Here is a 10,713-nt window from a genome sequence, read left to right as displayed (position 1 = left end):
GATCAAAGCGTAAACTCTTTGAGACATTACTCCCATTGAGGAAAGTGCGCATGGTGACCGTTGTATTCAATAGCGATGCAATTTCTGTGTTTCATCAACACTCTGATAGTCCACAGATTACAGAATGCCTCCAGATGTGCATCGGAAACTACTACTGGTCTTCCAGGGAACGATCAAAGCGTAGACTGTTTGAGACATTACTTTTATAGAGGAATGTGCGCATGGTGACTGTTGTATTCAATCCCGATGCAATTTCTGTGTTTCATCAACACTCTAATAGTCCACAGATTACAGAATGCCTCCAGATGTGCATCGGAAACTACTACTGGTCTTCCAGGGAACGATCAAAGCGTAGACTGTTTGAGACATTACTTTTATGGAGGAATGTGCGCATGGTGACTGTTGTATTCAATCCCGATGCAATTTCTGTGTTTCATCAACACTCTAATAGTCCACAGATTACAGAATGCCTCCAGATGTGCATCGGAAACTACTACTGGTCTTCCAGGGAACAATCAAAGGGGAAATCTCTTTGAGACATTACTCCCATGGAGGAAAGTGGGCATGGTGACTGTTTTATTCAATCCCGATGCAATTACTGTGTTTCATCAGTACTCTGATAGTCTACACATTACAGAATGCCACCATAAGTGCATCGGAAACTACTACTGGTCTTCCAGGGAACGATCAAAGCGTAGATTGTTTGAGACATTACTCCCGTGGAGGAAAGTGCGCATGGTGACAGTTGTATTCAATCCCGATGCATTTTCTGTGTTTCATCCACACTCTGATAGTCCATAGATTACAGAATGTCGCAAGATATGCATCGGGAACTACTACTGGTCTTCCAGGGAACGGTCAAAACGTAGACTGTTTTTGACATTACTCCCATGGAGGAAAGTGCGCATTGTGACTGTTGTATTCAATCCCGATGCAATATCTGTGTTTCATCAACACTCTCATACTCCACAGATTACAGAATGCGTCCAGATTTGCATCGGAAACTACTACTGGTCTTCCAGGGAACGATCAAAGCATAGACTGTTTGAGACATTACTTTTATGGAGGAATGTGCTCATGGTGATTGTTGTATTCAATCCCGATGCCATTTCTATGTTTCATCAACACTCTGATAGTCCACAGATTACAAAATGCCTCCAGATGTTAATCGGAAACTACTACTGGTCTTCCAGGGAACGATCAAAGCGTAGAGTGTTTGAGACATTACTCCCATGGAGGAAAGTGCGCATCGTGACTGTTGTATTCAATCCCGATGCAATTTGTGTCTTTCATCGACACTCTGATAGTCCACAGATTACAGAATGCCTCCAGATGTTAATCGGAAACTACTACTGGTCTTCCCGGGAACGATCAAAGCGTAGACTGTTTCAGACATTACTCCCCTGGAGGAAAGTGCGGATGGTGACTGTTTTATTCAATCCCGATACAATTTCTGTGTTTCATCAACTCTCTAATACTCCACAGATTACAGAATGCCTCCGGAAGTGCATCGGAAACTTCTACTGGTCTTCCAGGGAACGATCAAATTGTAGACTGTTTGAGACATTACTCCCATGGAGGAATGTGCGCATGGTGACTGTTGTATTCAATCCCGATTCAATTTTTGTGTTTTATCAACACTCTGATACTCCACAGATTACAGAATGCCTCCAAATGTGCATCGGAAAATACTACTGGTCTTCCAGGGAACGATCAAAGCGTAGACTGTTTGAGACATTACTCCCATGGAGGAAAGTGCGCATGGTGACTGTTGTATCCAATCCCGATGCACTTTCTGTGTTTCATCAACACTCTGATAGTCCACAGATTACAGAATGCCACGAGATGTGCATCGGAAACTACTACTGGTCTTCCATGTAACGATCAAAGCGTAAACTCTTTGAGACATTACTCCCATTGAGGAAAGTGCGCATGGTGACTGTTGTATTCAATCCCGATGCCATTTCTGTGTTTCATCAACACTCTGATAGTCCACAGATTACGGAAAGCCTCCAGATGTGCATCGGAAACTACTACTGGTCTTCCAGGGAACGATCAAAGCGTTGACTGTTAGAGACATTACTCCCATGGAGGAAAGTGCGCATGGTGACTGTTGTATTAAATCCCGATGCAATTTCTGTGTTTCATCAACACTCTGATATTCCACAGGTTACAGAAAGCCTCCAGATGTTAATCGGAAACTACTACTGGTCTTCCAGGGAAAGATCAAAGCGTAGACTGTTAGAGACATTACTCCCACGGAGGAAGGTGAGCATGGTCACTGTTATATTCAATCCCGATGCAATTAATGTGTTTCATCAACACTCTGATAGTCTACACAATACAGAATGCCACCAGAGGTGCATCGGAAACTACTACTGGTCTTCTAGGGAACGATCAAAGCATAGATTGTTTGACACATTACTTTTATGTAAGAAACAGCGCATGGTGACTGTTGTATTCAATCCCGATGCAATTTCTGTGTTTCATCAACACTCTGATAGTCCACAGATTACAGAATGCCTCCAAATGTGCATCGGAAAATACTATTGGTCTTCCAGGGAACGATCAAAGCGTAAACTCTTTGAGACATTACTGCCATGGAGGAAAGTGCGCATGGTGACTATTGTATTCAATACCGATGCATTTTCTGTGTTTCATCAACACTCTGATAGTCCACAGATTACAGAATGCCACGAGATGTGCATCGGAAACTACTACTGGTCTTCCAGGGAACGATCAAAGCGTAGACTGTTTGAGACATTACTTTTATGGAGGATGTGCGCATGGTGACTGTTGTATTCAATCCCGATGCAATTTCTGTGTTTCATCAACACTCTAATAGTCCACAGATTACAGAATGCCTCCAGATGTGCATCGGAAACTACTACTGGTCTTCCAGGGAACAATGAAAGCGTAAACTCTTTGAGACATTACTCCCATGGAGGAAAGTGTGCATGGTGACTGTTGTATTCAATCCCGGTGCAATTTCTGTGTTTCATCAACACTCTGATAGTCCACAGATTACAGAAAGCCTCCAGATGTTCATCGGAAACTACTACTGGTCTTCCAGGGATCGATCAAAGCGTAGAGTGTTTGAGACATTACTCCCATGGAGGAAAGTGCGCATCGTGACTGTTGTATTCAATCCCGATGCAATTTGTGTCTTTCATCAACACTCTGATAGTCCACAGATTACAGAATGCCTCCAGATGTTAATCGGAAACTACTACTGGTCTTCCCGGGAACGATCAATGCGTAGACTGTTTCAGACATTACTCCCCTGGAGGAAAGTGCGGATGGTGACTGTTTTATTCAATCCCGATACAATTTCTGTGTTTCATCAACTCTCTAATACTCCACAGATTACAGAATGCCTCCAGATGTGCATCGGAAACTTCTACTGGTCTTCCAGGGAACGATCAAATTGTAGACTGTTTGAGGCATTACTCCCATGGAGGAATGTGCGCATGGTGACTGTTGTATTCAATCCCGATGCAATTTCTGTGTTTTATCAACACTCTGATACTCCACAGATTACAGAATGCCTCCAAATGTGCATCGGAAAATACTACTGGTCTTCCAGGGAACGATCAAAGCGTAGACTGTTTGAGACATTACTCCCATGGAGGAAAGTGCGCATGGTGACTGTTGTATCCAATCCCGATGCATTTTCTGTGTTTCATCAACACTCTGATAGTCCACAGATTACAGAATGCCACGAGATGTGCATCGGAAACTACTACTGGTCTTCCAAGTAACGATCAAAGGGTAAACTCTTTGAGACATTACTCCCATGGAGGAAAGTGCGCACGGTGACTGTTGCATTCAATCCCGATGCATTTTCTGTGTTTCATCAACACTCTGATAGTCCACAGATTACAGAATGCCACGAGATGTGCATCGGAAACTACTACTGGTCTTCCCGGGAACGATCGAAGCGTAGACTGTTTGAGACATTACTCCCATGGAGGAAAGTGCGCATGGTGACTGTTGTATTCAATCCCGATGCATTTTCTGTCTTTCATCAACACTCTGATAGTCCAAAGATTACAGAATGCCTCCAGATGTGCATCGGAAACTACTACTGCTCTTCCAGGGACCGATCAAAGCGTAGACTGTTTGAGGCATTACTCCCATGGATTAAAGTGCGCATGGTGACTGTTGTATTCAATAGCGATGCAATTTCTGTGTTTCATCAACACTCTGATAGTCCACAGATTACAGAATGCCTCCAGATGTGCATCGGAAACTACTACTGGTCTTCCAGGGAACGATCAAAGCGTAGACTGTTTGAGACATTACTTTTATAGAGGCATGTGCGCATGGTGACTGTTGTATTCAATCCCGATGCAATTTCTGTGTTTCATCAACACTCTAATAGTCCACAGATTACAGAATGCCTCCAGATGTGCATCGGAAACTACTACTGGTCTTCCAGGGAACGATCAAAGCGTAGACTGTTTGAGACATTACTTTTATGGAGGAATGTGCGCATGGTGACTTTTGTATTCAATCCCGATGCATTTTCTGTGTTTCATCAACACTCTGATAGTCCATAGATTACAGAATGTCGCAAGATATGCATCGGGAACTACTACTGGTCTTCCAGGGAACGGTCAAAACGTAGACTGTTTTTGACATTACTCCCATGGAGGAAAGTGCGCATTGTGACTGTTGTATTCAATCCCGATGCTATATCTGTGTTTCATCAACACTCTCATACTCCACAGATTACAGAATGCCTCCAGATTTGCATCGGAAACTACTACTGGTCTTCCAGGGAACGATCAAAGCATAGACTGTTTGAGACATTACTTTTATGGAGGAATGTGCTCATGGTGATTGTTGTATTCAATCCCGATGCCATTTCTATGTTTCATCAACACTCTGATAGTCCACAGATTACAAAATGCCTCCAGATGTTAATCGGAAACTACTACTGGTCTTCCAGGGAACGATCAAAGCGTAGAGTGTTTGAGACATTACTCCCATGGAGGAAAGTGCGCATCGTGACTGTTGTATTCAATCCCGATGCAATTTGTGTCTTTCATCGACACTCTGATAGTCCACAGATTACAGAATGCCTCCAGATGTTAATCGGAAACTACTACTGGTCTTCCCGGGAACGATCAAAGCGTAGACTGTTTCAGACATTACTCCCCTGGAGGAAAGTGCGGATGGTGACTGTTTTATTCAATCCCGATACAATTTCTGTGTTTCATCAACTCTCTAATACTCCACAGATTACAGAATGCCTCCGGAAGTGCATCGGAAACTTCTACTGGTCTTCCAGGGAACGATCAAATTGTAGACTGTTTGAGACATTACTCCCATGGAGGAATGTGCGCATGGTGACTGTTGTATTCAATCCCGATGCAATTTTTGTGTTTTATCAACACTCTGATACTCCACAGATTACAGAATGCCTCCAAATGTGCATCGGAAAATACTACTGGTCTTCCAGGGAACGATCAAAGCGTAGACTGTTTGAGACATTACTCCCATGGAGGAAAGTGCGCATGGTGACTGTTGTATCCAATCCCGATGCACTTTCTGTGTTTCATCAACACTCTGATAGTCCACAGATTACAGAATGCCACGAGATGTGCATCGGAAACTACTACTGGTCTTCCATGTAACGATCAAAGCGTAAACTCTTTGAGACATTACTCCCATTGAGGAAAGTGCGCATGGTGACTGTTGTATTCAATCCCGATGCCATTTCTGTGTTTCATCAACACTCTGATAGTCCACAGATTACGGAAAGCCTCCAGATGTGCATCGGAAACTACTACTGGTCTTCCAGGGAACGATCAAAGCGTTGACTGTTAGAGACATTACTCCCATGGAGGAAAGTGCGCATGGTGACTGTTGTATTCAATCCCGATGCAATTTCTGTGTTTCATCAACACTCTGATATTCCACAGGTTACAGAAAGCCTCCAGATGTTAATCGGAAACTACTACTGGTCTTCCAGGGAAAGATCAAAGCGTAGACTGTTAGAGACATTACTCCCACGGAGGAAGGTGAGCATGGTCACTGTTATATTCAATCCCGATGCAATTAATGTGTTTCATCAACACTCTGATAGTCTACACAATACAGAATGCCACCAGAAGTGCATCGGAAACTACTACTGGTCTTCGAGGGAACGATCAAAGCATAGATTGTTTGACACATTACTTTTATGTAAGAAACAGCGCATGGTGACTGTTGTATTCAATCCCGATGCAATTTCTGTGTTTCATCAACACTCTGATAGTCCACAGATTACAGAATGCCTCCAAATGTGCATCGGAAAATACTATTGGTCTTCCAGGGAACGATCAAAGCGTAAACTCTTTGAGACATTACTGCCATGGAGGAAAGTGCGCATGGTGACTATTGTATTCAATACCGATGCATTTTCTGTGTTTCATCAACACTCTGATAGTCCACAGATTACAGAATGCCACGAGATGTGCATCGGAAACTACTACTGGTCTTCCAGGGAACGATCAAAGCGTAGACTGTTTGAGACATTACTTTTATGGAGGATGTGCGCATGGTGACTGTTGTATTCAATCCCGATGCAATTTCTGTGTTTCATCAACACTCTAATAGTCCACAGATTACAGAATGCCTCCAGATGTGCATCGGAAACTACTACTGGTCTTCCAGGGAACAATGAAAGCGTAAACTCTTTGAGACATTACTCCCATGGAGGAAAGTGTGCATGGTGACTGTTGTATTCAATCCCGGTGCAATTTCTGTGTTTCATCAACACTCTGATAGTCCACAGATTACAGAAAGCCTCCAGATGTTCATCGGAAACTACTACTGGTCTTCCAGGGATCGATCAAAGCGTAGAGTGTTTGAGACATTACTCCCATGGAGGAAAGTGCGCATCGTGACTGTTGTATTCAATCCCGATGCAATTTGTGTCTTTCATCAACACTCTGATAGTCCACAGATTACAGAATGCCTCCAGATGTTAATCGGAAACTACTACTGGTCTTCCCGGGAACGATCAATGCGTAGACTGTTTCAGACATTACTCCCCTGGAGGAAAGTGCGGATGGTGACTGTTTTATTCAATCCCGATACAATTTCTGTGTTTCATCAACTCTCTAATACTCCACAGATTACAGAATGCCTCCAGATGTGCATCGGAAACTTCTACTGGTCTTCCAGGGAACGATCAAATTGTAGACTGTTTGAGACATTACTCCCATGGAGGAATGTGCGCATGGTGACTGTTGTATTCAATCCCGATGCAATTTCTGTGTTTTATCAACACTCTGATACTCCACAGATTACAGAATGCCTCCAAATGTGCATCGGAAAATACTACTGGTCTTCCAGGGAACGATCAAAGCGTAGACTGTTTGAGACATTACTCCCATGGAGGAAAGTGCGCATGGTGACTGTTGTATCCAATCCCGATGCATTTTCTGTGTTTCATCAACACTCTGATAGTCCACAGATTACAGAATGCCACGAGATGTGCATCGGAAACTACTACTGGTCTTCCAAGTAACGATCAAAGGGTAAACTCTTTGAGACATTACTCCCATGGAGGAAAGTGCGCATGGTGACTGTTGCATTCAATCCCGATGCATTTTCTGTGTTTCATCAACACTCTGATAGTCCACAGATTACAGAATGCCACGAGATGTGCATCGGAAACTACTACTGGTCTTCCCGGGAACGATCGAAGCGTAGACTGTTTGAGACATTACTCCCATGGAGGAAAGTGCGCATGGTGACTGTTGTATTCAATCCCGATGCAATTTCTGTGTTTCATCAACACTGATAGTCCACAGATTACAGAAAGCCTCCAGAAGTTCATCGGAAACTACTACTGGTCTTCCAGGAAACGATCAAAGCGTAGACTGTTAGAGACATTACTCCCATGGAGGAAAATGAGCATGGTGACTGTTGTATTCAATCCCGATGCATTTTCTGTGTTTCATCAACACTCTGATAGTCCACAGATTACAGAATGCCACGAGATGTGCATCAAAAGCTACTACTTGTCTTCCCTTGGAACGATCAAAGCGTAGACTGTTTGAGACATTACTCCCATGGAGGAAAGTGCGCATGGTGACTGTTGTATTCAATCCCGATGCAATTTCTGTGTTTCATCAACACTCTGATACCCCACAGATTACAGAATGCCTCCAGATGTGCATCGGAAACTACTACTGGTCTTCCAGGGAACGATCAAAGCGTAGACTGTCTGAGACATTACTTTTATGGAGGAATGTGCGCATGGTGACTGTTGTATTCAATCCCGATGCCATTTCTGTGTTTCATCAACACTCTAATAGTCCACAGATTACAGAATGCCTCCAGATGTGCATCGGAAACTACTACTGGTCTTCCAGGGAACAATCAAAGCGAAAAACTCTTTGAGACATTACTCCCATGGAGGAAAGTGGGCATGGTGACTGTTTTATTCAATCCCGATGCAATTACTGTGTTTCATCAGTACTCTGATAGTCTACACATTACAGAATGCCACCAGAAGTGCATCGGAAACTACTACTGGTCTTCCAGGGAACGATCAAAGCGTAGATTGTTTGAGACATTACTCCCGTGGAGGAAAGTGCGCATGGTGACTGTCGTATTCAATCCCGATGCAATTTCTGTGTTTCATCAACACTCTGATACTCCACAGATTACAGAATGCCTCCAAATGTGCATCGTAAACTACTACTGGACTTCCAGGGAACGATCAAAGTGTACATTGTTAGAAACATTACTCCCATGGAGGAAAGTGAGCATGGTGACTGTTTTATTCAATCCGGAAGCAATTACTCTGCTTCATCAACAATCTGATAGTCTACACATTACAGAGTGCCACCAGAGGTGCATCGGAAACTACTACTGGTCTTTCAGGGAACGATCAAAGCGTACATTGTTTGAGACATTACTCCCGCGCAGGAAAGTGCGCATGGTGACTGTTGTATTCAATCCCGATGCATTTTCTGTCTTTCATCAACACTCTGATAGTCCAAAGATTACAGAATGCCTCCAGATGTGAATCGGAAACTACTACTGCTCTTCCAGGGACCGATCAAAGCGTAGACTGTTTGAGGCATTACTACCCATGGATTAAAGTGCGCATGGTGACTGTTGTATTCAATAGCGATGCAATTTCTGTGTTTCATCAACACTCTGATAGTCCACAGATTACAGAATGCCTCCAGATGTGCATCGGAAACTACTACTGGTCTTCCAGGGAACGATCAAAGCGTAGACTGTTTGAGACATTACTTTTATAGAGGAATGTGCGCATGGTGACTGTTGTAATCAATCCCGATGCAATTTCTGTGTTTCATCAACACTCTAATAGTCCACAGATTACAGAATGCCTCCAGATGTGCATCGGAAACTACTACTGGTCTTCCAGGGAACGATCAAAGCGTAGACTGTTTGAGACATTACTTTTATGGAGGAATGTGCGCATGGTGACTGTTGTATTCAATCCCGATGCAATTTCTGTGTTTCTTCAACACTCTAATAGTCCACAGATTACAGAATGCCCCCAGATGTGCATCGGAAACTACTACTGGCCTTACAGGGAACAATCAAAGCGAAAAACTCTTTGAGACATTACTCCCGTGGAGGAAAGTGGGCATGGTGACTGTTTTATTCAATCCCGATGCAATTACTGTGTTTCATCAGTACTCTGATAGTCTACACATTACAGAATGCCACCAGAAGTGCATCGGAAACTACTACTGGTCTTCCAGGGAACGATCAAAGCGTAGATTGTTTGAGACATTACTCCCATGGAGGAAAGTGCGCATGGTGACTGTTGCATTCAATCCCGATGCAATATCTGTGTTTCATCAACACTCTCATACTCCACAGATTACAGAATGCCTCCAGATCTGCATCGGAAACTACTACTGGTCTTCCAGGGAACGATCAAAGCATAGACTGTTTGAGACATTACTTTTATGGAGGAATGTGCTCATGGTGATTGTTGTATTCAATCCCGATGCAATTTCTATGTTTCATCAACACTCTGATAGTCCACAGATTACAAAATGCCTCCAGATGTTAATCGGAAACTACTACTGGTCTTTCAGGGAACGATCAAAGCGTAGAGTGTTTGAGACATTACTCCCATGGAGGAAAGTGCGCATGGTGACTGTTGTATTCAATCCCGATGCATTTTCTGTCTTTCATCAACACTCTGATAGTCCAAAGATTACAGAATGCCTCCAGATGTGCATCGGAAACTACTACTGCTCTTCCAGGGACCGATCAAAGCGTAGACTGTTTGAGGCATTACTCCCATGGATTAAAGTGCGCATGGTGACTGTTGTATTCAATAGCGATGCAATTTCTGTGTTTCATCAACACTCTGATAGTCCACAGATTACAGAATGCCTCCAGATGTGCATCGGAAACTACTACTGGTCTTCCAGGGAACGATCAAAGCGTAGACTGTTTGAGACATTACTTTTATAGAGGAATGTGCGCATGGTGACTGTTGTATTCAATCCCGATGCAATTTCTGTGTTTCATCAACACTCTAATAGTCCACAGATTACAGAATGCCTCCAGATGTGCATCGGAAACTACTACTGGTCTTCCAGGGAACGATCAAAGCGTAGACTGTTTGAGACATTACTTTTATGGAGGAATGTGCGCATGGTGACTGTTGTATTCAATCCCGATGCAATTTCTGTGTTTCATCAACACTCTAATAGT

Source organism: Schistocerca gregaria, unplaced genomic scaffold, assembly GCF_023897955.1.
Source record: "Schistocerca gregaria isolate iqSchGreg1 unplaced genomic scaffold, iqSchGreg1.2 ptg000333l, whole genome shotgun sequence".
Taxonomy (NCBI): domain Eukaryota; kingdom Metazoa; phylum Arthropoda; class Insecta; order Orthoptera; family Acrididae; genus Schistocerca; species Schistocerca gregaria.
Note: the sequence above shows the minus strand (reverse complement) of the source record.